This window comes from Callithrix jacchus, chromosome 2 (assembly GCF_049354715.1).
Source record: "Callithrix jacchus isolate 240 chromosome 2, calJac240_pri, whole genome shotgun sequence".
Classification (NCBI taxonomy): Eukaryota; Metazoa; Chordata; class Mammalia; order Primates; family Cebidae; genus Callithrix; species Callithrix jacchus.
Window position 1 is genome coordinate 83,488,884 of NC_133503.1, and position 6,000 is coordinate 83,494,883.

Sequence of the window (6,000 nt, forward strand, 5' to 3'; positions counted from 1 at the left end):
GAAAAGAATATTCAGGGCTTCCAGTCTAAGATAACTGGGTAAAGTTATCTGTAATTCAATCACCCTTTCCTCTGAAACCAATCCCAATTATAAGATATCGAGAAACAAAATGTAATTATGTTAATCTCTAAGGAAAGTAGGAATCACCTATAACCCCAAACAACAATATAGGAAGAAAATGCATTAGTAATTGAACGAGATATAGAAAGCACTGAGTGAATAGCTCTCTCTATAGATTTTCTACAGAAGGAATAGTTTTCCAAATTCAGATGCACACCCTATGAAGACAAACCCATAAATATATGCTTAGAATAATAATGTTTAGAAACAAGGAATAGAATTAGGAGGCTCCCTAAACCCTGGTGGACAAGACAGAATGATCAGTAAATTGGGGCTGAGAAGAGTAGCACACACTTGCCATACAGCAAAGAACCACTACAGGTGGCTAGAAGAAACAGAAAGTGATGACCAGCAGCCCCAAAGCTCCTGATCTTGATCCACTAGAAGGATAAGTAATGACTAAATCAAGATGCCCAAACATATATACATGGAAACTCAATGCACACTTTTGTTTTAAAAGCAGCCTTGCTGTCAGTCCTATAGCTCTTTTTAGTTAAAAAAAAATGTATAATCTTGGGCACAGTGTTGTGCTAAATTTCTGAAGGCTACAGACTGAATCTGCCTGCTACTCAGGTTAGCTTCCTGCACAGCTCAGTCACCCAACCCTTATTCAACACCCTGATGTTGAAAATGGTTATTCCAGAAAGAACTTTCCTCATTAAAAAAGGATTGGGCTTCCAGCTAAGATATTGCAGGAGGAGAAACAAAAATACAGGATTCGAAAAGCAGAATACAACCGGAATTATGCCATTGCTTAGGTTAATAATGGAGAGAAATGCTTCTCCATGAAATAAAAGAAACTAAAGAAAACATGCCTTCTGGAAGCAAAAAGAAAAAGAAAACATGCCATCTGGAATAAATAAATGACAGGGAGATTAAAAGGAAATACGATGAGACATAAAATAAAGAAGAATATTGAACTAGTATAATTCATAAATAAAGTAATAAAAACGTAAAGTAATTGAAAGCAACCAATCACATCATAAATAAGTAGGAATATAAAAAATACATGTATAAGTAGGCATATGCAAGATACATGTAGGGATACATAACGTACAAAAAACATGTTAGACATTGATTCCAATTGATACACTTATAATATTGCCCTCTAAGAGATAATATGAAGCCATTCCAGTTCCTGTGTAACATTTTTTAAAAAGACGATGTATTAGGTTATAAATTTAAAAAATCACATTTAAGAAACACATACACATTTGTTTTTAATTAAAAACTCTTCTTATCTGGGAAATAATGATTATTAAATATTTATATATCTGTGGCATTTAGTTAATTCAGTGATCAGAGAAAAAATTATAAACTCAAATTCTTATATTATTAAATTTAAAAGAATGACAATTAATGAACTAGACACAACATAAAAATAGAAAGCACTCTCAACTAGTTAAAGGTAAGGAACACTTATAGGAAGAAAATAATATTAATAATATTAATAAAGTCAGAAATAAATAAATTAGAAAATAGAACAAGACTAGGCACAGTGGCTCATGCCTGTAATCCCAGCTACTCGGGAGGCTGTGGCAGGAGAATTGTTTGAATCCAGGAGGCAGTGGTTGCAGCAAGCTGAGATCATGCCACTGCGCTCCAGCCTGGGTGACAGAGGCTGGGTCTCAAGAAAAGAAAAGAAAATAGAACAAGAGTAAAACAAATGAACAGTGCCAAATTTAGTTCTTTGCAAGAATTACTAACTTAAAAAGAAATTTTAAACAAGAGTAGAAAATAACTTCTGATATTGGGGAAATTGGAAGTATGTAAGAAAGATCAATATTTGCTATGCTCAGTATATTTTATTTCCTTCTTTAGTAATAGAATCCAAAACTTTTGGCTAGATACATGACTACCCACAAAGTCTTATTGTCCAGTCTTCCTTACAACTGGCATCAGAAATGCCATGTTGCTGCTATCAGGAGCTATTCTTAAAAGCAGCTGGTGGGTGTCTGTTCCCCAACCATTCTTTTTTTCATCCTGCTGCCTGGTGTGCAGAAAAGAAAGTAAAGCTTTAGTCACTATATTGGTCCATGAGGACAAGAGCCACACAAAAGAATGGCGGAATTAAGTGCTGGAATCAGGTCCATGAAAAAATTGTAGAATCACTACATGAACTTCAGACTACATTCCTTTGAACTTTATTTAACTAAGAAAATAATTTTTTAAATCACCTTGTTTGAGTATGTTTATAATCTTTTAATCTGCAGTGCTCTCTCTTGCATTCTCTTGCATCTGAAATAGAGCTTAACTGATTCAATAAATGAAAAAACATTTCACTCTATTTTGTGCAAACAAAACTGATTTAGAGAATTAAATGGATTATTTCTGAAGGAACAGAAGACATGAAAATCTCAAACCTATCAATCATCACATTACATAAAAACTCTCAAAGAGTTAACCTCTCATACGGTTTTTGTGGTAGTTTGAATTATTGTCCCCAATTCTCTCCCTCCTTCTCCAATCCCATTAATATAAGGCTTGACAACATGACTTGCATGAGTCCATAAAACCAAAACAGAAGGGAAATACATGGGTTTTTTTGGTAGAAGCTTCAAGAGCCTTACAGTAATATTGCTCTTCTTTTCCCAGACTATGAAAATTCGGCAGTTTGGATCCAAGGATGAGAAGACACATAGAAGAGTTCCAGAGATTATTAGCTGACACATAGCCAATATGAATTAAGATGAAGAAAGAAAACTCTGTTTTTGATAATTTTGGGTTGTTACTGCAACAAATTCTAGGGCAATAGTTCTTAATATGTGGTTCTAAGACTAGTAGGATCAGCTTGTTAAAAACTGCAAATTCTTGGGTGTTACCCTCAACTTCCTGAAAATGAAACTCTATTTACCAAGGCTTTTGAGTGATGCTGAGGTATACCAAAGTGTGAGAATTGCTGATGTAATAGCTAATTCTTATGGTTTCCAGGTAAATTCTATAAAACCTTTAACATGCAGAAAACTCCAAAACTATTAGACAGTTTTAGATCATTGAGAGATAAATCAAGCTTCATTTATGAAATAAAGCTTTTTAATAAGATATATATTAATATTAAATTTAAAAATAGATTAAAGAAAATTCCACACTAAACTCATCATAGATTTGGGTTAAAATGTATAGTAAGCAAAATATGAACAGAATTTAGCAGCACATTAATATTCCTCAGTGAAATAGGGTTGATGCCATGGCTGAATAGTCCATCTAGTGGAAGGTTCTATTAGTAGCTGATATTTATCAATCACCATGTTAATGGGAAGAAGAGACACACACATATACGATTCTCTCCATACACACACACAAAAAAAATTGGTCAAAAATAAAAGTTTCTTAATTTAAAAAGAATAACAGAAATACCTAGATAATTTAAAAAATATGACAAAAAGAATATCTTTTAATAACCAGAATAATGTCTAATTTTTAGGAGTCATATTTCTCCTTCCAATCATTGAGAAAAAGGTGTTTTTTAAAATGTAGGTTCTTAAAACATTTTGGATGAAATAATGAAGTCAATTGAAGATTATTTCTTATCTTTAGTAAATTAAATTCCAGACTAGTAAAGATGTAAACATAAAAATTATCCATAGAAGAACACATAGGACATAATTTTTGAATCAGAGTATAGAAGTCACAAAACTTAGAAATTATAAAAGAAAGTAAATTTATAAAAGAAAAAAAGCAAAGTGAAAACTTTTACACTAAAAAACTTTAAAAAAATAATCAAGTGATAAATTGGAATAATAATTTTGTATTATATGTGACACTGAAAATGCTAGTTTCTTCAGCATAAGAATAAGAACATATAACTTATTTAAAAATTGGCAGAGGACACAAAAAAGTAATTGATAGGAAAAAAATACATTTATTTGACTGGGTGTAGTGGCTCCCACCTGTAATCCTAGCACTTTGGGAGGCCGAGGTGGGCAAATTCCTTAGCTCAGGAGACTGAGACCAGGCTGGACTCACTTTACGGCACACACTCATAATAACTAACCCCCCTCCACTATTATGACATGAATCCCTGTTGGGGAGTTCTCTCAAGACCCAATCACCTCGGTAGGCTTCACCTCCCAACACTGTTGCATTGAGGATTGAGTTACATTGAGGATTAACTGACTTATGAACTTTTGAAAACCACATTCAAGCCATAGCATTCTGACCCTGATCCCTCAAATTTGTGTCCTTCTCACAATAAAAAATACATTTCTTCCATCCCAATTGTTTAAAAAGTCCTAACTCATTTCAGTAGCAACTCAAAAGTCCAAAGAATAAAGTTTCATCTAAATCACATGTAGGTGTGATTTTTTTTTTGAAAATGCTTTTTTATTGGACAAGAAAACTGATCAAATCTAAATCTGGACAAACTAGAAAGTTTGGGTGCTCGCAATACAATCTATAGACACATTCTAGCGTCGCTTCTACGTCAGAAGAATCAGGATGGTGGTGCCTGCAGATCCATGGTCCTCCACACCAGGACACCTCTAAGAAAATACAGCCATGCTCTCTAGAGCCTCTAGCACTCATGGCATGATTCACCTTGAGTCGAATTTCTTCTTGCTCTCAGCATGTGAAATTAAACAAGTTATCTATTTTCAAGATACACCAGGGGGGACTGGCATTGGACAGACATTCCCATTACAAATAGGAGACACATACAAGAAGAAAGGATTAACACTCCCCAAATAAGTTCAAAACTCAACAGAGAAAATAATGTTGTCTTAAAGCTGGAGAATAATCTCCTTGGCTCTCTGTCCTAAGATCACTGGTGTAGGGGTTGGACCACTAAAGCCTCTGGCAGCTCTGTCCCCATGGCTTTGCCAAGCTCACACCATGCTTCAGCTCCCTTATGTAGAGCTGCAGTGGTAGCTTTACCCTTTTGGGATCTTGGTGGCAGTACTGCTCCTGCAGATTCATTCAGCATTGCACTATTGGGGAACCTCTGAGGTGGCTCTGTCCCTGTGACTAGTCTCTGCCTGGACACCAGGCTGCCTTCAACCTCCTTTGATATTTAGGAGGGGAAAGCAATGCCCCCAACAGCTTTTACATTCTGTCAGCCTGTAGACTTTAATACCACATGAATGGTCCCAAGATTTGCCTCTTAAACTTTTCAGAGTTGCAGGTTGAGCCACAGTTGTGGTTGCTTGAGCCACAGCTAACATGGCTGAAGAGCACTGTGTTGGGATGCAGGTAGTAGAGACCCACAAGACACCTGGGCAGTAAGTCTGTGGAGAACCAATTCAAATACCCATCAATGATAGACTGGGTAAAGAAAATGCGGTATGTATACACCATGGAATACTATGTAAACATAAAAAGGAATGAGATCATGTCTTTTGCAGGGACATGCATGAAACTGGAAGCCATCATCCTCAGCAAACTAACACAGGAACAGAAAACCAAAAAACTTAATGACCAACAACCAAAAAGCAAATGCAACAAAGCAAAGATAAATGTTTGGAACTTAATTAAACTAAAAATCATCCACACAGCAAAAGAACAGAAAATCAAATACCACATTTTCTCACTAATAAGTGGTAGCTGAACAATGAGAATACATGGACACAGGGAGAGGAACAACATGACAAGGGACTGACAGGGGGTGGGTGGAAAGAGAACATTAGGACAAATAAGTACTGCATGTGGGGCTTAACACCTAGGAGATGGAATGATAGGTGCAGCAAACCACCAGTGGTGAGGGAGGGCATCCTTGTCTTGTGCCTGTTTTCAAAGGGAATGCTTCCAGCTTTTGCCCATTTGGTATGATATTGGCTATGGATTTGTCATAAGTAGCTTTTTTGTTATTTTGAGGTATGTTCCATCAGTACCTAGTTTATTGAGAGTTTTAAACATGAAAAAATGTTGAATTTTATCAAAGGCCTT

General features: G+C 35.5%; 1 long non-coding RNA gene across 1 annotated transcript in view; it reads left to right on the forward strand.

Annotated features, from left to right (window-relative positions):
• Positions 1–4,408, forward strand: part of LOC118151397 (uncharacterized) — a 95,434-nt gene extending 91,026 nt beyond the window's left edge. The window contains exon 4 of the long non-coding RNA XR_008479568.2: positions 2,716–4,408. This is a non-coding gene — a long non-coding RNA (uncharacterized LOC118151397). The remainder of the gene's footprint in view (positions 1–2,715) is intronic.
• The last annotated feature ends 1,592 nt before the right edge of the window (positions 4,409–6,000 follow it).